We start from the raw sequence: 23945 nt of genomic DNA, 5'->3' as shown, positions 1-23945 counted from the left end.
TATCAGTGTTACCATCTTAAAGGAAAGGAATTCGTTGTAGATCTCTCAAATTTCAAATGTGAATGATAATGAACTAGAAAAACTATTCTTTGTTTCAACTATTTTCATTTAATTTGAATAATGCACATTTTGAGTAATATGTTCAAATATGTTAGCATAAATTTTAATAATGGTAATTTCTAGTAGTTTAGAAACGGCATTTCAGAAAAAAAGCTGGTCTTCAAAATATTTTGCGGGCAATTTTATTTGCATCTGAAATATATTTTTAACGCAGAACGTCTTACAGTTTTGTTTAAATATTCTATGAATCTTTACGCTGAGGAGACTACCTTTACACAATCATTTGTGCGTTAAATTGCACGAGCTTTTAATATCCAACTGTTACTATGCTGAAAATAAGTGTGTCATTAATTTTCCAATTTGGTCAAAATCTTTCGACGGATTTTTAAGCCATCAGTTGAGCCGGTTTTCTTTGAAAGTTTCTTTGAATGTCCATTTTTGACGAAACGTTAGTTAATAATGAAAACAATGAATGCAATCTGGTAATGAGCTTTTATTTATAAACAGATCTCCCCCCCAAAAAAAATTCTTCAAAATTTTCATCAATTTGTCAGTATAAATTTACGTAGTTAATTTAGTAGTTACGTAGTTAATTACAACTGTAATTACTTTGAAAGTGGTTAAGTTCACTTTCCGCAAAAGACATAATACTTTGTTGAAAAATTATATTTGATATATTCAAAAATTATGCTGCACGATGAATCTATTACCTTATATTCCTCTAATACGTCATGACTATTTTCAAAAACTTTCTCATAATGATAAAGATTAAAAATGTTACGAAATAAAGTTGGAAAGAAATAAAGTTGTAATTAAAGCGACTTAAAGGGCATTACCTGAAGAAATATTGAAATAAAGCCTTTTTTGACATATTTAATATACATTCCATAAAAATTGGTTTGATTCAATTGAAAAACCAATATTTAATATTTCAGAAATGTATGATTTTCATGTTTTGTTGATTTTTGAAAGTGATGTAAGTCTATTTGAGGTCATCAAAGTATTAATTTCTTTAACTAATACTTTAAAAACGCTCATATAATAAATTTAAGTCAATTTAACGTTAAAAAACATAACACGAGCGTATTAAAATATACCAATATTTTTCAAACTATTCAAATGCAAATCCTAAAATATCTCCATATAATGTAAAATGGTGTTACCCCAGTTTCAAAGAAAACGGGTCAGTTGTTTGATTACTGAATAAAAAATGTTCCTTTGCTCAAATTTTGCTATTTTTGCATCGGTTAAATTAGGAAATGTCTAATAACTCAGTTAAATCTGTTGTACTTAAAAAAAGTTATTAATATTAATTCCTTTGAAAATTTTTACTAGATGCAAAGCATATTGTACGGAAAGAATATAAAAAAGCATTTACTAATTATTTGATTTTTTTACTATGCTTAGATTAAATAAAATTTATAATAAAATACAATGTGTTTGAATGAAATTTCTTTTATACTGATGTGTAGTCTTATGTTAAAATTATATCCGAGTGATGTCCTTGAAATTTTAAAATTTATAGCATATCAACAGAAAGGTAAGTGCCTTCTTTCTCATTTTATCTCTAGGTGCGAGCAGCTAGTCTCCACACTAAGTGAACAAGTGGCAGTTTGAAGATATAAAGTGAATTTTATAGAGAAAAAGTGTTGATGATGCACCTTGAAAGGTAAGAAATGATATTTTAATTTCATAAAAAACACTAAGCTTTGTACTGCTGTAGTCTCCGATCTCCATAGTATTTGGAATATAAAAATCAACGTTACAATAAAAAGTAATTGAAATTAAATATCAGTCTCAAATGTTTAATAAAAATGTATCTATAAAAATGTCATTTTTTTGTCTGCCTCAAACACTGAAATCTCTTTCATAGAATATTGAAGTAAACATGATATAATGGAAATAGTATTTGTCATAAAGAAATTTTGTATATTTCGTAAGCTTCAAATATGTTAATACTTAGTTGAACTTATACTCAGCAGAGTATACAAATCAAGACGTAAGAGAAACACGCCGACGTGGAAAATAAAACAGGCAAATCGACAACCTTGTATTCGGCGTAGATTTTGTAAAATCCCAATCGATTTCGAGGGCAAAACGGATCCCTCTTCTAGAATATTTTGCTCCTGATGAAGGGGGAGCCGTTTTGTCCTCGAAATCGATTGAGAATTTGCAAAATCTGCGCTGAATGCAAGGTTGTCGATTTGCCTGTTTTATTAAAGTATATAAATATTATCTACTGAAAATAAGGCATATATTTGATTTAATTATCGATAACTTACGCATTTTAAATGAACCATTATTCGAAATTATTTAACGCGAATAAAGAGATATTCTGAACTATCATTGGGATATTTAAGTGCTTCCGGAGTAATTCCATTGTTAACTGAATAAGTAACTAAAGCAATTAATTAATAAAATGATAACATCAATAAACATAAAAAATTAAGTTTAAGAAGTGAATTAAAGAACAATAAGCTACTCTGAATAAACTATTAACATCATAATATTATACATATGTAATAAAATTTAAAACAACTGATCCTTTACTTATTATGATATTATCCATATTGGGACTGATGCTGATGGGCATACTAATTTTCAAGATTTTCATTATCCATTTTCGTCATAATAAGTTTCAAGACTTTAGTCATTCAGGTTCGTCATTTCTTAAGATTCATTTTTGAAAACAACGCTTTATACATTCATGTTCCTTCTAAATTTTCTTACAGTGAAGAGGCTCAGAAGTCAAGGATTTAGGTGCTTTAGCTTGTTTTATCAGAAATATCATTTATAGCGAAGTACTAAAATCATATGAGGGCGCAGAGAGTAACAGCCCATGTGCAGTTTCACAAAAAATAAGTACACAAACAAACATTCGCAGTGTTCAAAGACAAAGCTGCCCACGTGTATGTATTGCCAAAAAGAGTAATTCATTTTCCTACGAAATTAAGCAAATTCAGATTGTTTTATTGAATTAAGTTTAATTGATAAAAATATCCTAATACAATGCTGTTAGTTTATTTAAGGAGTTGCTATTTCAGAGCTAAAATGACTTAAAAAAACATGAAGTTATTTCAAATAATTTACGATTTTACTTTCTAGGGCCGATACCGAGTCGGATGTTGCCTTATGCATATTCTACTTCATTATGTAACTATTAGAAGTACTAAATCATCACAAGTTAAAAATTTTCTTTTAAATTTAAGAATAAAAATTTAATTTTCAAATTTCATCATATAGATAAAAATTTTATTTCATGCATGTTTTTACGACTGTGCTGTTTAACACTAGCAGCTTGATTATTTTTAAGCCAGTAAGGCAGCTTGTGTTTTATAAACAGTTCTTAAGCCTAACATTTTGGTTTATAGGCATTAAGGTTTCCTTTTCATAAACTCGAAATGTATAACTGATATTTTATCTTTGTATCATAAAGATTTCAGCACAATTTTTAACAGCTAGAGAATTTACGAACTGCACACAATAATTTAATTTGAAAAAAAGCAAATTCTAGATGCTTCAATCATTTTCATTCGATATATTTTACGATAAATGTCAAATATTAAAAAAAAGGGCATCATTAATCTTCGTAGTTGTACAAGGTCCCAAGCTTAACACGCTAAACTCGGAAATTTATTATAACAACCACACAAATAAATAAATCGAGAGAAAATTTAGGTTGAGAAATGTTATTTGAATCGCCTCTTTGTGGAAAGAATAGAAGAGTTCTGTTTGTATTGAGATTTTATTCTCATTTAAGAAGTTAATTAAAAACTTTCTATAAGGAAGGCGTATTGACTATAGTTATAGAAATATGTGCAGCGTTGATTTAAGTTCATACACGGAATATATCTTTTCACAAACAAGTTTTTAGCATTTATATGTGTACAACTTTATATGTAAGACAAAAGTTTTAGAGCTAAGGGGAATTTATTTGCAAGAAATCATTAAAAAATAGAAAATAGCCAAAAATATATTGGTGGACTAAGATTTGCAAAACAAGAGTAATATAAAAATATGTAATATTTCATGATGAAAGGAAATTAGGTTAATAATTGTGAATACGTATTGTAAGCTGTTATAATAAAAAATCACTTGGATCTGATGTGTTACAGTTGGAGACAGCGACTTATAGCCAGTTCTTATAGCATGCGATTTCTTTTGTTGGAGTTTGATAAAGGCAGACAGCGTTTTTTTATCATCAGTGCTAATGTCCATACAGGAAATTCGTGATTGGATTATGCACACATATTACAATTGTAATGGTACGCATAGTTTCAAATGGATTCAAGTACCACGAAATGTATGTCCTGCGCGATTCAGGGCGCACACACTAAAGGATTGTAACCAAGCTATGTGAAACTTAGGGAGTTACCGTTACTGTTGGCATATGTTGTTTATCGACAGTAACGGCAACTGCCCAAGTTTCACTTACATTGGTAATGTAAAAAATAAATGTTTTAATAACTTTTCAACTCGTACTATACTTTTGTGAATGCTTTACCCAAAGATGCCATCTGTCCATTCATACGTTGATTGAAACTCTTCCTAAAACCAGTATGCTTAGTTAATTTTCATTTTAGATTTGACATTTCCTTTTATAAATACAATTCAATACTGAGAGAGAGAGAGTTGCTCATTTGCAGCTGTAGGCTTTTTTAAGTACTTACATTGCCATGTTATAGAGGACGGCCAAATACCACAAACATTTAAAACACGAGAAAAATGTCGATTTTTGTTATTTTTAAAAACTTCTAGTATTTATTTAAATTTAGCACTGTGTAGACAAATTGCTTATAAGATGAATAAATATATCTCTAGCTACCATTAAAACTAAAAATGTTACTTCATTCTTTATTCTTCTCTTTTGATTCAATAAAATATTTTCTGTAATGTTCATAGAAATTTTAGAATTCATGTTATAGCTATGTGTAGCATATATACTTAATATTAAGAAGAAAATGTAAATGCATCTATGTAAACTTATAAATGTTCAATTGGAAAAACAATGATATAATAAAATTTAATTAAATTTCACTTTGAGGAAAGGACTATATAAGTTTTGGGAAAGTTTTATTAAAGATTAAATAAGCAAGTTTTTTAGAAACTTACTTGAATCAAAATTTGTTTTGGTCAGAAGAGTGATGTGCGAAAAATCATTTTGCATATATTTTTCGACTTAAATTCCTCTCAGTTAACCCAGCTTTAAAAAGTAAAAAGAAAAAAATAGAAGTTTAAAATAGCTTTGTACTTTCGAGTTTTAAATCAGCCAATTTCAGGTTTTGCTTAAACTCTTTTTTCTGAGTCATTTAAAAATAATTTAATAGGAAGGATAAAAACAACTAAATCGCATAACTGTTCAACGAAGGAAAAGCATGTTTAATGCACGCCATTTAATACTATTTTTAAAGCTTTTTAAATGGGTTTCCGTTCATGGTTTAAATAAGGAGTTGAAAGAAATAAAACATCTGAAGGGATTAAAAATACATTAAAGAGCTTATTATATTAATTGTGCAGGCTGTCGTCTTAAGGTCAAACCTACTACAGTAAATGCTCCACAAAATTTCTCAGTTTGCACAGTATTCAGTTCAAGGGTAAAATAACGACGTAATTATTGCACAATACAATTTATTAATCTAATATTTTAAAATAAAATGACAGGGAAATAAACTTGTAATTATTTTTAAAAAGTGAGCAAAAGTAAAATTTAAAATATATTACATTGGTTATTACTTTTCGAAACTTTTAAAGTTAGTTTTGATGCAGAATGTCTTTCAAATTCATTTACTGCTTTTAAAAGTAAATTTTATAATGTCCTTCTCTTGCCGATTTTTTGTTTTTAATCTACATATTTTATTAATAGGTATTCCCATTCATGTATCAGTAAAACAGTGTAGGTTACTGAGTAACAAATTAGCTCATAGGAATCATCCATTTGTACATAAATTTCAAAATTTTCTTTTAGTTAATAAACTGTAGATGTTATAAAAATTACGTTTGTTGCGCAATGAAAATAGATACATGTTTATAATGAAATAAGATACATGCTACCACTACTTAAAGATCATGTTTGTCATGAGTTAAAATATTTATAGGAAGCTCATTAGAATGCTCTTTAAGTAAATTACACTCTTAACAGAACGTGAAAAAATTAAAATAACTGAATTTGAGAACAAGGCTAGATAGAAGCATATAGTATAGGAGCAGTTACAAGACATAAATAAACAAAATACCTTTGTTCCTTGGTTTATCATGCATGTTTCCATTTTATGCCATACATTTCGCTAGGAATTCTAGGAAATTCGCTAGAAATGCTAGAAATTCGATAGGAAAATATAATTCTCAAGTCGACGATGAATTTTACCGAAGTAACTTCTAACCGCATGAAATAATCCATTTCCTCGTACGGGATTAGATATTACATTAAGACATTCACCATAAGAGCTGTAAGAGTCTCCAATTTCCTTAGTATTCCTTTAGCTGCGAAGCTTCATGCAATAAATGATGCTAAGACGACATCGAGAAATTAGCGCAAGAGGAAATGACAGTGCAAAGACAAGCGAAGAAGAACATAAAATACACCATCTCTTTTTTTCCCCCTTCTCTCATAATGAATTATAATCTCGTATAACATTCATTTGGTGTGTATTAGTTGAAATCTTTGAGCCAGATTGTTTGAAAGTTTCGACTGCATTGGTGTTGAATATGCATATAATGATGTGTTAAGCAAAATACCTTTGCTTATATTAAACGAAAGTGTAATCCCTATATTTTAAACTGAATTTATTCTTTTGGATTTATGTATGACTATGTGATGCTAATTATTCCTACGTCAAAGCTACGATAATCTTTTTTTCGCTGCAAAAACTCGACTATAAAGTGATTGGAATTTTCAGTAAATATAGAAAATTTTATTCATACCTGGCAGTTATACAAATTATCTCTTGCACTGTATGATACATACGATGTCACCTTAATAAGTTGTTAACAATTACGTACAGTATGATGGTTAGTAGAAGGTGACTGCCACACTTTTGAGTTAAAGTTAAGAGACCGAATAAAGCATATATATTTGCAAGTGCTTATACGTTTTGCGAAAAAAGGGAACCTTCTCTGACTCCGAAAGTACTTTCAAGCTATTAGCGTAGAAGAAGAGTGCAAAACCTCTGGATTTCATCTCAAGATGTATTTTCTGTAATACCTAGTTTGGAATTAAGGAATAGGGCGTTTCTTACTTTACGTTTATATTCAATCCACTGATCTAGCAGTTGCTAAGCGGACTGCAATATCAATTTGTCATATTTTTATTTATTTATTTTTACAGTGCATACATAATTGGAAAAGTTTCAGAACTTTAAGGAAACAGGATGATATCAAACATCAACAGCATTTTCAACAGCTTACCTTGTTTTCGACGGAGGTTTCGCATGTTACGTTTTTCATACGCATGACTTAGATATTTAATTTATGCTTCATAAAAATAAAAGAGGTCCCATAAAATTAATAAGACAGAATAGACAAATCTTGAGAAGCGTCAGTCTTTTCTGACATGTGTATATTGTAGAAAGGAAAGCGCATTAAATGTTTGTTAAATGATACAGATTTCATATATTTTAATGTTGTTCTTGAAAGACATTCTATTCTCTTTATATTTATGAGAAACAAATTTTACTTTTAACGTTCAAAAGCCATTTTTCATAAGTTTTACATCCTGTGTACGAATTCTGCCTCGAAAAGATAAATTTCAATCCTTATTCCTATTGACCCTCTTTCGATCATATAGATACACAGATGTTAATATATGCTCATTATTATTAGTAGTTATCTGTTAGGTTAAGGTTATTGCGGAGGAGCTATTGAAAGCCATAATTTTACGATTTTATGTTATATAAATCCTTTTCAAATTGTCCAAAATAAGTATTCTTAAACGAAACACGTGTACTCTTTGGAAGTTCATGAATGATCTTAGCGGTATTAAAACGCAAAGAGGTTAAATTTTAAATGCGTGAAATGAAGAAAGTTGTGGTTGCTCTCATGTCTTTAATTTTAATTTTTTATACATTAATTTTTAGTTGTTTGAGATAGTAATAGATGGATTACGAGATTATGTTTTAAATTTAAGTAGAATTTTCAAAGTAAATAGTGAATAAAACCGTGTTTTTTAAGGACAAAGCAAAAATGTCAGTAATATAATTACAGATGGTTAATATTATGGTAGTTTATGCTATAATATAATTATATGTCAAAAAGAAACTCAGAAAAGGTGCTTTTTAATATTATTATTATTGTTTACTATTTTCAAACTCGTAAAATTATCGACTGTGTTTTAATAAAAATAATTGATTTTATCTGACAAGTGCATAAAAAATACATTGTCTAAAGAAGAAGGATATAATTTAAAGTTAAGTCAATGAAATTTAATGAGAAAGTTAAGTTCGAATTAACTGAAGTAATCTTTTAATTTATTGCTGTATACCTAATTTAGCAATCGACAAAAATTGTTTTTCTCAAAAATTAAAATGGATAAATATTTTAGAGAACTACATTGGCATTTTAACATTTGCATTGTAATGCCAATGTATTAACGACAAAGTAATTAATTAAATTAATTAATATAACAAAAATCTGCTTTTAAAAAGAATTCAGAAATACAAAAATTAATTTATTTCAAAGGAAAGAAAACGTATTCTTCAGTTTTTAGGTTGTGAAGCCATATCAGTAAATTTCAATATAAATATACGTATTCTGGTTTTTAATGCAAAAATCAATATCAAAAGTCCTAAAATTCTTTTTTCATGGTATCAGGACTGCGCTTAGAATACTTTTATCAAAATATTAAGACACATTTCAACATATTAGGAGGAACTTTGGAGCGAATGACGAGTTTAAAAATGGTAACAGACTGGAAAAAGTTTTATGCTAATGCTTCTTTCAGGGGCCTTCTGGTATTATTAGTAACCTCATTCTGAAAGTTGATAACGAAGATTTCAGATCTCTTAATAGAATTTTAAATCAAAGAGAGCATTAAAAAACGGCGAAAATTAACCGAAGGCGGAAGGTCTTAAATAGTATTTTCTATTTTCATCGAAATTTGTCTTTTAATATGACAAGTACTAGGAAAGTGTTTTTTTGCTAGAATTCCTATAGTTGCACCAGAGTGGAAAACTTCTAAAACTGGTGTTCAGGTTGCTTAAAGATCAATCCCCTAAATGTCATTTATTGCCTAGTTGAGCCTTTCATGCATGAGGGAAATAGCATCTGTGTTGATCATTAAATGATGGATGAGTTTTATCGAGCTTCTGAATCTCGTGTTGCATTCCAAGTAATGACTTGTAATACAAGAGGAATACTTTTTTATTCTCAATAAGTAGGCAGCCTGTAAGTAGAAAGAGATGAGAAAGTAATGGTTTAGATACCACAGATATATTGTCCGATAATGAGAGAAAAGTTTTCTTATATTTTACTGCTGTTGTTTATTTTTTGTTCAGCTTTAAACAAGCTGTTTACAATTCCTTTCCAGTGCGGGATAAAAGTAATTCCAAGTAAATTAGAATGCCATATATTATTGTTGTTTTACAGCTGCGATTCAGTAATGTTTTGTGAACAATTTTATCATAGTTTTGTGAACATTTTTATCCTTTTAAACATTGTTGTAAATTTATAAATTATTTCACAATTAATGCTTATTGTTGTTGTTGCAAATTCTCACTTGTCTGACCTGTAGTCAGCCCAAGCCCACGAAATTTCTCGTGGTAAGGAGCACAAGTTTAAACCTGTCATTGGCAAAAACCTTGAGCACCTTATAAGTAACAGTGCGATTTATCTTCGTTCCACCCCCAATTTTGATGGGCAGCGAAAAATTCTAATTTCCATTTAAGAAAGACAATGACTTCAGACAGAACTTGAAACATTAAACTTTAGAAAATAAATCAACTGAATATGATTTCAGCTTTTAATTTTTAATCTATTCCAGAATCATTAAAAGTTTCCAATGACTTTTGAATAATTTCTGAAATTCTGTTGCTAGACAAGCAACGGATGGGTCCGAGGGTCTTCCACCCCTCTTCCCTTACCCCAACCCCTTGAGAGGACGTTCGGATTTATTTCCGCATATTTAGAGTGCCCACCATGCCCCAGGGACACTATACATTTGCAAATGTCCATGCCTTCTCCGGGATTCGAACTTGGGCCCTTTGGCACGGCAGTCAGTAACGCTAATCACTGTACCGGTTGGGCGGCAATTAATGCTTTCCATAGGAAAATGAATCTTATAAGAGAATTTAAATAAATTTAGAATAAGTAATATTGCATTTAAGCTTTGGGAAATAATGTTGTAAAATTCACTGTCATTTAGTTTTTATTCGTATTTGATGCATCACAGTAAAACCTTTTGTGTATCTTTAGCTTTCTTTTCAGCAGATATCTTCATTACATCACAGGTCGCTTTTATATAAATAATAACTTGTATCTTCATTTAAGCTCTGAGCAGCATAAGAAAAGAGAATGTCATGGAGAATTTTCTCTCTTTGCTCAACTATTTAAAATGCAAAACACTTCAAAATACTAAATTTATGTAATTATCATCTTTCCATTCATGTTTCTAGAAAACCCTCTATAAATTATGAAAATACTTACTTGTCTAACAACAAAATTCAAAAATTGTTCAAAAATCATTGGAAACTTTTAATGATTCTGGAATAGATTAAAAATTAAAAGCTGAAATCATATTCAGTTGATTTATTTTCCAAATTTTAATGTTTCAAGTTCTGTCTGAAGTTACTATCGTTTTTAGTTTTTAAATTGAATTTAGAATTTTGAGTATAAATTCTCAGATTACTGCATATTTTTTATTTCAGAAACATTGACTGATTAAAGCGCAATATAAACTTTATTTAAACAAAGGTAATCCATTTGTTAAAAATAAAAATGAAGGCATCTGAATAGACTTGTTACGATGTTAAAATGTTTTATTTAGAAATTAATGATCATCATTTAAAAGTTACCTTCTCACCAATGTTTTTATTATGAAAGTATGATGATTACAATTTACAAAGTAACATGCAAAGAAACACCACTGAAACTGAGTTGGACTAATAAAGTGCGATAAAAAATATATATTAGTCGTTACTACAAAAGAGCGAAGCAAAGAATTAAAAGCAAAAGGATGTATAATTATTCCGTAAATATCAATATAATGTTCCTGCGATTCTGGACAATGTGTATTTAATTATTTGAATACATTGTTAATAAATATTGGACAAATCCTGGTTACCTCGTGAACTTTGAAAGGATCTTTTGTATTTGTTTGGAATAGAACAGTAATACAGTATGTGCTTCAAGCTTACCAATGGATCAGGACGATGTAGTTTTCAAGATTGCATTACAACTTCAAATCTTGGTGTTATCAGGTTTAAAACAGATCTTAGAACTTCGCATGATGACATGATAATAAACAACGAAGAGGTTACAGATAAACTGTAGGACATTTTTATCTGTCCTGTAGTTAGAATTAGAAGAGGTAGATAATGAGCAGGTGGGAAGAGTAGAAAGTAACTACGTGTAACTATGTCGAGGAAAATGTAATAATAGTTAACGGAAATGTTATTGTTCATAGTTAAGGCAAAGCAAGGCTAGCACATTGTTTTTCAAATAACCAAGATGGTTACAGCCGAAAACATCGCGGCAAAAACATCGCGGACGAAAACATCGCGGAGAAAACAACGCAAGGCAAAAACGTCGTGCTACAAAACATCGTGGGAGAAAACATCGCAACGAGAAAACATCGCAGTTCTAAAACATCGTGGTACAAAACATCGTCGTCGAAAATAAAGCGGTTCAAAAACTTCGCAGTTTAAAAACATCGTCGTCGAAAATATCGTGGTAAAAAATAAAGCATCTACAAATCATCGCAATACGATAACATCGCAGACATGCTTCTTTCAGGCTTTAATAACTGTAAATGGATATTCCCATATTGATTTGTGATCGCAAGATGGAAAGAAGGATAATTTTTACTTTCATACTTTTTATTAACTAATAAATTTTTGCTGAGAAAATAAGAACGAAACTTAGAAACTTAATGCAACTTATAGCACTTAATAGAATTTTAAATCGACATAGTTAACTAACAAAGGCCATTAATAAATCATTTTTATAAAGTTTTTACTGGTAACTTTTCATGAAAAGTATAATCTATAATTGGCATTTAATTTTTTATGCTTAAGTTTCCTTCTTACTTTTTCAGCAAACATTTATTAGTTAATAAAATATGTGAAAATAAAAATTATCCTTCTTTACATACTGCACTCACAAATCATTATGGGAATATCCATTTACAATAATTAAAACCTGAAAAAAGCATGTCTGCGAAGTTATCGTCATGCGATGATTTGTAGATACTTTATTTTCGATGACGATGTTTTTAAACTGCGAAGTTTTTGAACCGCTTTATTTTCGACGACGATGTTTTGTAGCACGATGTTTTAGAACTGCGATGTTTTCTCTTTGCGATGTTTTCTCCCACGATGTTTTGTAGCACGACGTTTTCGTCTTGCGTTGTTTTCTCCGCGACGTTTTCGTCCGCGATGTTTTTGCCGCGATGTTATCGGCGGACACCAACCAAGATATTAGATTCGAATTTCAACTCATAGAATACCATAAAATTAGCTTCACAAATAGAATAAATAAAATTCAGTTCACTAAATTAATTAAAAATATATCATATTATGTGATCATTAAAATATTATTTAAGGACACATTTATGAAAATATTTGTCTGTACAGTCTTACTTTGTTTAATACGGCTTAACAAGAGTTTAATTTACTACTTTTAAGGCTTTCAATGTTAGGTTACATTGTCTTATTGAAATAAGATTAATTATATAAAATAGTTTACAAAGAAATGGAAGATTATTATAGGCCAATTTGCGCAGTTAATGCAATAGTTTTCATATATTCTTTCATCACTTTCTTTAGAAAATTACGTCATCTCCAATATTCCCATAGCTTCCCATATTTTAAAGCTTGCATTTCAAAGAATTTTATGACAAAATTTGAATAACCATGAAAATCTCGTAAGTCTCATAGGTCATAGGTCATACGGAATCTCATAGGTTTTAAGGAAAATAACATTAAAAATGCTACCAATTACATAAATAAAGGAATGTTGGATTCAATAATAAGGGAATGGAAACTTTTGAAAATAAAGAAACATTTAATAACAAAGAAAGAAACCCCACAAATTTTACAAACTTGTGGAGTTCGGTTATGAACTGCAAGAAAACGAATCAGATTTCATTAGCCATCTTCGATGTTTCTCACAAAGAAACTGAAATAAAGGCAGTTTTATATATTCATTCCTCAATTAATCTTTAAGTACTATGTCATCGAGTGTGGAGAAAGAACAACGTAGTTTCAAGGCAAATGTATATTTGTAGCTGCCTGTTTTTCGGGGCTCTTATAAGACAGAATTTCAAATATTCCGTATTGTCAAAATTATTTCTTTAATTATTGTTTATTTCTTTCCCGAAGCAAATAAGTAGAATGACATTAAAATTCCTTATGTTACTAAGTTAAATGTGAGAAATTATTCTTCTATTCCCCTTTTATACTTCAGAAATACTCTTAGAAATTGCAGCTTCCCAGAGAAAAATCTGCTTATATTGAGAAACAATGAGTTAATACATTAATTATCTTCAAAAATATATCATTTAATTAATTTCAAGGAAACGTAAAAGAGTATTTCAACCTTGTAAATGCCAGAAAATAATCTTTCCTTGGGTACTTTCTTTTTCTTGCTACTGTATACGACTTTTTAATACTCAAGACTGACATTTTGTCGTCAAAACCTTTAGAGGCAAAGTCTGCGGAGAATAGTTTACATGCATTACCCTTGCATAAATTATGAAAAGTAAGACGGAGGGAATGTGAATTATGTAAAGTTACGTATTGATTATCCTGTCAGGCTTTAAATGCATCTAATTCCTTTCAACTTATTTTCAATAACAACATGCTCTTTCTCTTTGTTTAAAAATTATGAACGATTATTTACAAAAATCAATCAATAATATTTAAACATTACAATAAAGTTTACGTTTTTGTACAAGTTAACGTGAGACAACTTGAAGATATTTCATAGATACATCTACACTTTTGATGATATTTTATTTTTAAAGACTTCAATACAGCTGTGAGAGATGAATAGAGATCAATAGAGAAAAATATAAAGAAGATTATGTAAAATTAGCATTTAAACTGTAAAATGTCATGTAGCATAGGCTTAAATAAAGTTTTAACTCTTAAATGACGTAAATCAACATTTGATAAAGCAAAATATGAAATTATTTTAGCTATTACAATATCAGTTTGCGTTCTAAGTAATAAAATCCTGTGATCATAGTAAACGACGCTAGTCGCAGAAAGAGCACCACTTTCTAAATGAGCAATTTTATGAATGGGGAATGCTTAAATAATGAGTAACTAGATACCAGTGCATTTCCAAACCTGCACTGAGGAATAAGCTCTTCGTTAATTATACAAAGAGAAGCTCTCTGTTGTGAAATTTCGAAGATTAATACGTAATATTATTTTATAATATTTAAAGGCAACGAACTGTTTGCAGGGGAACATGTTAATAACCCATTAATAGACTCTGTTACGTAATACTATGCACGCATATAATTCTAAATGTCGCATCCTTTTATTTTAATGCTTCTTTTATTTCTGTTTATTGCTCGAGATTATTTAAATTAGAAATTTAGAGGATGTAGATAGTAGTAGAAAGTAGCAAAGCGATTAAATAATATATGTTTAACAGTAATGTTCCTGAAATATCAATTGAAATAAAAAATATTGAATCTTTTAAATATTTAGCGTATTTCTGTTACCAGATAAAAATTTTTTACGAAAACCTTGCTTTAATCGGAATTTGAACTAATGCATAATTTTATCTGCGGTTTGGTATTAATTATTAAGAGTTGTTTTAATGTAATTATTTTATTTAGTTATATATTTATTTGCTTTATTTAGTTTTATTATTTATTTATATGTTATATTTTTATTACTTATTTTTTATATTTGTATTTTTAATATCCATTTTATTCAGTAAATTTATACTCATATTTTTAATTTCCCAAAACTAACCGCCTGTAATAGAATAATCTCAATATCACACATAACACAATATTTCAGAACATTATTCAGAAAAGATTATTCATTATACGCGAATATATCACAGCCCCATAGCATACTAGAATATTTAAAAAATTATTAGTTGCATATGCGATGAATATAACTAATTTTCAACAGTTTAATTAAAATTGAAAATGAACTTGGGAACAGAGAAGTTTCAAAAACTTTACTACATTCTCTTCTCAGGTATCAGGTAAACGGAAGAAAAAAATTGTGGGGTAAAGATAACTGTTAAAGTTTTACATTTTTGTTATTCCATTTAATGTACAAATATGTGAATATATTTTAAAAATGGGCAAATAAAATTATAACATATCCTGAAATTTGTAAGCAACTACAAGAAAAAATTAGGATGAAAATAACAAAATAAACGAAATAGTAGGATTACTATACCAAAATGATATTTTATAAGATTCGTCAATTTTCAGTTGTATTTACAAAGTTGATTATACAAAAGTTGATTGTACAAAAAGTTGTATACAAAAACTATACTATAAAGTTGATTATACGAAAACACTTTCAGTTGATTCAGTTGATTACACAAGAAAACAGTTTGAAAACTATAAGGACAAAATTATATGACTTAAATAAACATATAATTTTATATATATATGATATAAATGTAATTTTATAAATTATGCAAAGTAATACAAACGGGACAGAGTTATATTAAGATATATATTTATCTTAATATATAAATCTCTCGAAGACGCTTATATGGAGATGTTATAACAACTTCGCTTAAAAATGCTATCTAGTATTGATTCAGAGAAGTCTAGCAAAAAGCATTGCAGAAAATGACTTCCTATGTTACAGTGATTTTAGTTTTCAAATGTACAATCGTCCAAAATTGCTATTCACATGAAAAACAATTCTTAGTAATATATCCGTTAAACTTTTCAGATTATTAAGGAATGATAGCTTTTAACATGGTTTTATATAATTTAATTTTAGGTTTTCAAGAATCTATTAATTTAGAGACGTGTTAATATCAAACTATTTTTCATCTCAGCATTCAACAACCTATTGCATACTAGACATTTATACGTAATGCCGCCTAACTGGAATAGCGGTTAGAGACTCTGACTGCCGTACGAACGGTCCAAGTTCGAATCCCGGAAAAGGCATGGATGTTTGTAAATGTATCTGTGCGGCAAGGGGGCACTCTAAATATGCGGTGAGCCAAAAGTCTCCTCGAGAGGTTGGGGGCAGGGAAAGAGGGTGAAAGATGCTCTGACCCGTTCCTCCCGGGGTGCTCTCCTTCAAAATTCAAAGGTCATGTTTTCAACTGTATGGTGCCCAAGGCTCTTGCCAACGACATGCGCAATCTTGATTACTTGCCACGATGAATTTCGTGGGCTTACTCTGATATCAGACAAGCGAGATTATTCACAACAGCAGTATGCATAACTCTTTGTCCTTGAGTAAAAGGATGGAAGGTTTTCCTCAATAAGACTTCACTCTGCTGTGTTCCAAACGTTATAATATTCTAAAATGTTGTAATAGTGATTAAGGTTGCAGTTTCTTGAAACCTCAATTCTCATAAAACTCCCTTCAAATTTTGTTCCATTTCTTTTAGTTCTTATCGACGAGCACAGTTTTAAGATAATTTGTATTAGTAAAACTAGAATTTTAACAAAGCATGACAAAGCTGACTTAAAGTAGCTTTTCATACTGGCCTAGAAAGATCTTAAATATGTTTATACGAGTAGTTTGTCAGAACAAAATGGTAAAGCATTGCATTAGTCAAAAGTTGCTATGTTTAAATTAAAAAGGGTAACCCTTAAAAGTGCTTCAGACATATTTTGAAATTACTAGCTTCATGTAGAACTAAAAAGTATCGGAATAATATATATATATATATCATCGTGGGCATTAGATGTAACTTGCTTCAGCTTTCTCACTAATAATTTTGGATGTCTTAAAATTATGTTGTAGAGTCATTAGGTTGTTTTGAAGAAGGATATGGGAAAAATGCGCAATGCGCTCGCCGGACTCGAACCTAGACCTCTTAAATACTCCTTGAGTGTACTACCGTTACACTACGAAAACATTGGAAACAGAGAGGAAATACCTTGTAATGTCTTCTAGTATATTAGTATACTAATTTCAGTTTCATGTAATTTTTGTTTTAAATTCTATTCCACATAGGTTTGTTGCATTTTATATGCAATATTAAATTGTTATGTGTTCTACAATTTAATTCCTAATCATTTCTTGCAATATTTTGTAGTACAATTGTATATTTCTAAGTCTAGAGCCCTCACTGTTCTTAAACTCCTCTGTTATTAACTGCTGCGTTTTGCCAACACTGCTCAAACAAGCTGAGATGGATTACTGCAATTCTTAAATTTGAGAATAACAATTTTGATTTTTATCATACGTCTGGTCTTCGGGACGCCAATATTTCTTAATCTGTTTAGAATACATCTTTCTTAATCTGTCTAGAAGGCAGATTATGAAGGGTAGATTACATCGTAAACGAGTGTATGGTGTCTCAGATTTATTCAACACAAAATATTTTAGTACTGTATTAGTCGAGAGAGTAAGTAGGGGAGTAAAATGAAAAAATTTTCGTTCCAGTTACTTATTTGCAACCTAATAAGTACCTAACTAATTTGTAAAGAACATACAGTGCTAGATTCTGGCTTTGTGCAGACGACGGTCAGGCGACTTATCACCCTGTCTCAGTCTTTCAGTGAAGTAACACCGTCTTCATAAGAAGATTTAAAATAAAACTTGTCATTAGAACTTCACATTAACAGCTTAAATGGCTCTTGTAACTGCAGAACAAATCGCTGTTTAACATAATTTGATGTCAAGATAAAACGTAAGTAATTTAAGCACACATTTCAAACAGTAAGGTCCTGCTGTATGTCTTAGCTGAAATCCCTTGAATCATGCGAGCAACACTGCTAACAAAGGCTGTATCCGTTTCGCGTAAAACGTGAGCGAAAATAGTTCAGAGAGGATTAAAGGTCGTTAACCAAAACCTGTCTCTTAGTGTCATAAACTCTATATACGTTAACTATTGCGCATCTTGGTAGAAGCCGATGAAAGTAGAAATGACCGTAAAGATGAAAATAATCCTTCAAATTTTACGAAATTTTTCGAAATGTAAAAAATCACGTTGTGTTGGTGTATATTGTTATACAAAAACCACAATATTAAAAATTTTGTGGTATTTCTAAATGGAATATTTGAATTAAGAAATATAAAAAAGGTATTTACGACAGTATTGCTTTTACTGCTGCTGGTTGTAACTGTCTAAAGAAAGACACACGTTCTTGCAATAAAAATGTGAAAATTAATAGCAGATCCACTTCGATTATAGAAGGAAATTTAAGATTAATTTACTCGCTTGGTCAGGAATGCTATCTATTCTGCCATTTTTGTAGCCATCTGTGAATTTAACTAAGAAAAGAAAGCAAACGAAAAGGGAACAAGAGAAAGAATACGATACATCAGGTTATTCCAGTTAACTGAATCTTTCGTTAATCTACTGGCAAGTAAATGAAAATTAAGCTATTCTTAAATCAAAAGATATGAATATGTATATTAATATCCTAGTAAAAACTTTTAACTTGCTTACAAGCCTTTCACTAAAATTATTAAAATAGACGCAATAAATTCTTGTCAAAACCAGCGAAAATATGCAGTGATGAAATGCTTAAAATTATTCGTTAATTATCTGTCTTTGATGCTGTAATATGTTTGAAAATGCCAGAGAGTGCAAGAATCCCACTTTCATGTTAGATGATGTGCGGTATGCGAGCCTAAACGTTGGTTTATTAATAACTCTGACAGATATTTTGAAACTAAAATTAAATCATCCAGTAGCTTAGGAAAGGGTTACAGTAATACATTTTAAAATATGACATTTCTTATTCAGAGAATTTCAGGTACATTTGCTGAGATTTACACATTTTCAGATAAACATTAACATTTATAAATAAATTTGAAATAAGAGTGAGAGTACATGCATCACCGAATTAGTTAAGATGAGGGCATATTTATGTTTGAGTAGGAGTTTATAAATGAAACCCGCAATTTAAACATAAACTGGTAGTGTGAGTCAACTTGTCAAAATAATAACGCATGTTATAAAATGCTTTGGTCGGTTAAGTGAACAAAATCTTTTCATTGCAACCTAAAAGCTATGTCTGATTATTTTTACAGACAAGAAAAAAGTAGTAAATAAAAAATAAGTTTATTTGGTGAAAAAAATAAATTTTTTTGGTATTATTTTTCCTTCTTTATTTTATGCACAGAAAATGAAGTAGCCTTTACTGAATCACACGATCCAATCTATTAAAAATAATTAGGTTGTGAACTAAAATGCACAAATATTTTCGTTGTAATGAAGGGATGTTTTTCGGAGAACACTCCTTAATCATCTTATATGAACAGAAACAAACTAAGTTCATGATTAACATGCCAAAAAGCAAATAAGAATGTGAAATGTTTTATTCAGTAGAAATATGCGTAAGAAATTAAAATTTTATAATACAGGTTTCGAAACTTTTAACCATATTGTCAATTTCAGCTGTTAAGAACTAAACGCGGTACTGATTATTTAAATTCTTATTCCAGCTTTTGAAGTAAAGTTGCTCCTCTTTATATTTCAAACCTCAATTAAACTAATTGAAAAATGCTTATTTTATGAAATATTCAGTAACAGGTTGTAGTGATAAACGTTTATCAGAACATTTGCATAACAAATAGTGGCAGTACGTTCAGTTACCAAAAGACGGGTATTAAATTCGATGAAAAAATGCATTACGATAGATTTTACTCTATGATTAGACGATTATACTCATTATTAAATTGATCATGAAATAATTCGGAATTTACAGTTAAGGAAAGCATTTTCATAGACAAAAGACGAAGAAGCGAAGAATAGTATAAATACACACTACTTAATTTACACTTTTATACCAAATTAAGAAAAGTTTCATGTTTAGTTGGTTTTAATTCTTACGAATGCCAGACAAAAGTATAATTTTATGCTAGGTATATATATATATATATAAGCTGGGACTTTGCTTTCGCATTTGCAATATTGCTTCCAAACACTAGATCAGGTGGCAGAGGCAGTCTGGTGTAAAGGGCTACGAGAAATATAAGCAAAAGATGCCACTGAAATGTAGAATTCTTCTGTTACAGACAATCGTGTTGCAATTAAGTATTTTATGAAGACAACATAACTTTTTCCGTTGCCAAACTTCCAGAACCGTTAACTTCATTCATAAGTAGGTTAAAGAACGATGATCAAAAACAAATTCAAATTTCCAGTTTCATGTGTTTCTACAAATTAATATGTGGTATTTCTAAAGCTAGTGAACAGTTTTTTGAAATGTTGAATATAATTTCTATCTGCTTCTCTGCTTTGTTAGATAACATTTCTAAAAATTCTCTTTTGAAATTTTCTTTATATTTTTCTCTCAGTCATATAGAAATACTTCAGTATTATTCAATAGAAGGTGCTCTAAAATGTACGAAGATTTAATTTCTGATAATTAATTACAATATTAATTACAATAAAGTTTGCCCTTCCATTAATATTCAGTTAAAAGGATATGGTAATCTGAATTCTGACTTCTTACTACTTTACTTTCCAAGATAAGTTACCAACACAGATAGTGTGGTAACTTATCTTGGAAAGCTTTGCAGAGTACTCCACCGAAAGAGCAGAAGCTTTACTTCACTGAATGCTAAATTATATTAAGTGTTACCGGTGATGTTTAATATATGCGATGACTAGCAAGGTAGTTAATTTTACTTTTTAATATATCTCATTTCATGTTTACAACATAGATAGCATTTTTATTATCAATACAGGTGTCAATTTTATAGCGAACTCAGTTAAAATACACAATGTAATATTTTAAGCTGATAGGAAAAACTCACAATAAATGGGATTTTTAACAATAAAACTACTTATGATCTGAAATAAATACTTAGGTTTACCATATTTGAGATATATGATTTTAAAAGGCTGATAGCTGTAATGTTAATTTATATTTCGCACAAACTTATTTCGTCTATACTACGAAAATGCTTTCTTTGTATTTAGTTTTAAACTTTGAACGTTAAAGATTACCATTAAAGTATCTTAGTTTGAAAAGCTTTATGAATTAAAATCCATCTTGATCTAAGCTACGTGAATAAGAAAAATAGCAAAATTTGTAAGAATATGTACTATTTTAAAACAAAGGAGAAATATAATTCATAATACTGACTCTTTTCTTAAAAAATAATGCTACATTAGGGAAATAGCAACGCATTCAAAAGTCTTCATAATCATCTGTAGTTCAGTATATTTTTGTTATCTGTTTTTTTTATGCTTAATTCATATGATTCTGTACGAAAGACATAAGTCGAACAGATTCTGTTCTTTTGTGTTATTATATTTTAACCTTAGCACATACTTGCGAGCATGAAATTTATTATCTTTTCCCTTTGACTTAATGTTGTTCCTTTGTCATTTCTATTTATGGGAAGAAGTTATTGCAAGATGCTTTGAATTCTTTCTTTCCGTTCGCACAATAGTTTGTTCTTTATTCTAGTCAACCGAATACAGTGCATATCTCTATCTTGCTGTATCGATTGCGATATTGGATAGCAAAATCATAAAGGTAAACACTGAGGTGTGCATGACCAATAAACCAATTCTTCTTCTTCAAAGTAGTAAGAAGTCGGAATCCAGATTAATTAAATTTTTTTAAATAAGCCAATAAAAAACTTGCCCTTTTCCTGACTTTATATTGTTCTACTATTACTTTTACAATAAATATTAAGAAACAGCATTTATACAGGACTAACCACTTTAAAGGTTTGACTGCTTAACGGGTTAGAATAAGAATATGGCAAAGCACACGAAAGCTATCTGTCTAAGTAAAGAGATATGGAAGACCTTTTAAGTAAAACTGGCTCCTATTCCAGTTACACACGGGAAAAGCAACTATGTGAGCTATCCGTTCATCAAGCATCGAAACAGTCTTGGACTCTCAATATTCAACGGTCTTAAACGCTTGGCCACTGATGGAACCCAAATGGTTTAGGAAGCTTTACGGAAGTTTTAAATGTAATTTGAATATTTATCAGCGACTAAGAGTGGAACGGACCTTAATATGAATGAAAGCAATGTTTGAAGATACTTAGATTTTTTTAAGAAAGAAATATTGTTATTATATAATACGTCAGAAAAAGTTGTTAGGATACTTATTATGATTTAGTGCTTTACTATTCCTTCACCAGCATGCAAATTTAGGTAGAGAGTTTTTAAGTTCCGAGGGTTTTGGACTGTAAGACAAAACGCGTTTCTGCCTCTCGAAGCCACGTTACTATGTTTCACTAGCTGTGGTAAGCTTGTAATTCTTCGACCTGCTTTATTTATGTCGACATTTAAACTGTTACGCAAGTGAGAAATTTTGAACCAACGTCGCGTTAAATCAAATGTGTAGTCGCTGAATACACATTTGATTTAACGCGAAGTTGGTTTTAAATTTAAAATGATTAATTAATTTGAAATTACTGTTACTTTAAATTTCGTCTGCATAGGTGGTGGTTGTTTTGTTAAGTACGAATCGTGCGTTTAAGTTAAAGGTCTAATTTAATAAAAAGGCTGTTTTAAGCCCTTACAGACAAAGCGATTATTCGCTCCAAGTCTGTTATGCATTTGACCCTAGTTTATGCCGCCACAGAAAAACAAGCTCTATAAAATGTCTCCAGCTTGACACTTTCTGCAAATTTTGGCGAGATAGCCATTTATCTTATTGCTAAATGGATTTGTCCCTGTAACTTTATGTTTCTTACGAAGCTTCATTCTTTTGGGTTTTCATGTTACATCATACAAGCATACTACAATTTTAAACATAATTTCACTAAAATTACTTACATATATATATACCGGGTGATCAAAAAGTCAGTATAAATTTGAAAACTTAATAAATCACGGAATAATGTAGAATGAGAGGTAAAAATTGACACACATACTTAGAATGACATGGGGTTTTATTAGAACCAAAAAAAAAAAGTTAAAAAAAAGTACTGTTATCGGGCCTTTTTTTCTTGGAGGAAATGCGTGATTCTGGTTTTGTAACTGCTACCGTGACGGGTGAGAGGTACGCCGATATGTTACAGAATCGCATCGTCCCCAGCCTGGCTGTAAACACCTGCTGGAACGTATGATTTTTATGCAGTAAATTTGGGGTAATAATGTAGAGCATTTATTTTTTTTTCGAAGCCGAAAGCATGAAAAATCAGTTATGTCCTCTGCGAGATTCGAATCACGGATCTTCCATTGCTAGTCGGATGCGCAACTAGTTACACGCTACGAGGGAAGACATTTCCTTATAACATAACAAGTTTCACCTTTGTAAAATATGAGCCGAATAAACACATATAAAATGGGCTGAAACACTGTATTTTTCAACTAACAGGTGAGAGGCATTCAATTTTCCAGCAACTGTGTGCATAATATGTATTCGTTATCAGCCAACTTGATATTCATTCTTTTCTCTCTTTGCTGCGGTTGTGCTGCGTCTCTTTAATGTCGAAGTAGGACCACAGTTTCGAAATTACTATTTGAACTTCTCTTGCAGATGAAGAATAAGATGTCATAAATGGTAACTGATGTTTTTCTTGTTCTTCACAAAGGTAACAGAAAGCAGAACGGTAAATGGCACGTTTAGA

At 30.0% G+C, this 23945-nt stretch overlaps 1 protein-coding gene across 8 annotated transcripts in view; it reads left to right on the top strand.

The window, feature by feature from the left end:
• Nucleotides 1-23945, top strand: part of LOC118187745 (transient-receptor-potential-like protein) — a 346137-nt gene that overhangs the window by 26151 nt on the left and 296041 nt on the right. For 6 of the 8 annotated variants that reach the window (XM_085807019.1, XM_085807022.1, XM_085807020.1 and 3 more), the window contains exon 2: nt 1632-1729. The exons of the other annotated variants lie outside the window; for them this stretch is intronic. The gene's annotated coding sequence lies outside the window, so the exon portion shown is untranslated. The remainder of the gene's footprint in view (nt 1-1631; nt 1730-23945) is intronic. 8 annotated transcript variants of the gene reach the window in all.

This window comes from Stegodyphus dumicola, chromosome X1 (genome assembly GCF_044657685.1).
Source record: "Stegodyphus dumicola isolate Sdum_Otavi_A_Nest chromosome X1, ASM4465768v1".
NCBI classification, from domain to species: domain Eukaryota; kingdom Metazoa; phylum Arthropoda; class Arachnida; order Araneae; family Eresidae; genus Stegodyphus; species Stegodyphus dumicola.
Note: the sequence above shows the minus strand (reverse complement) of the source record. Positions and strands in the feature narration are given on the sequence as shown.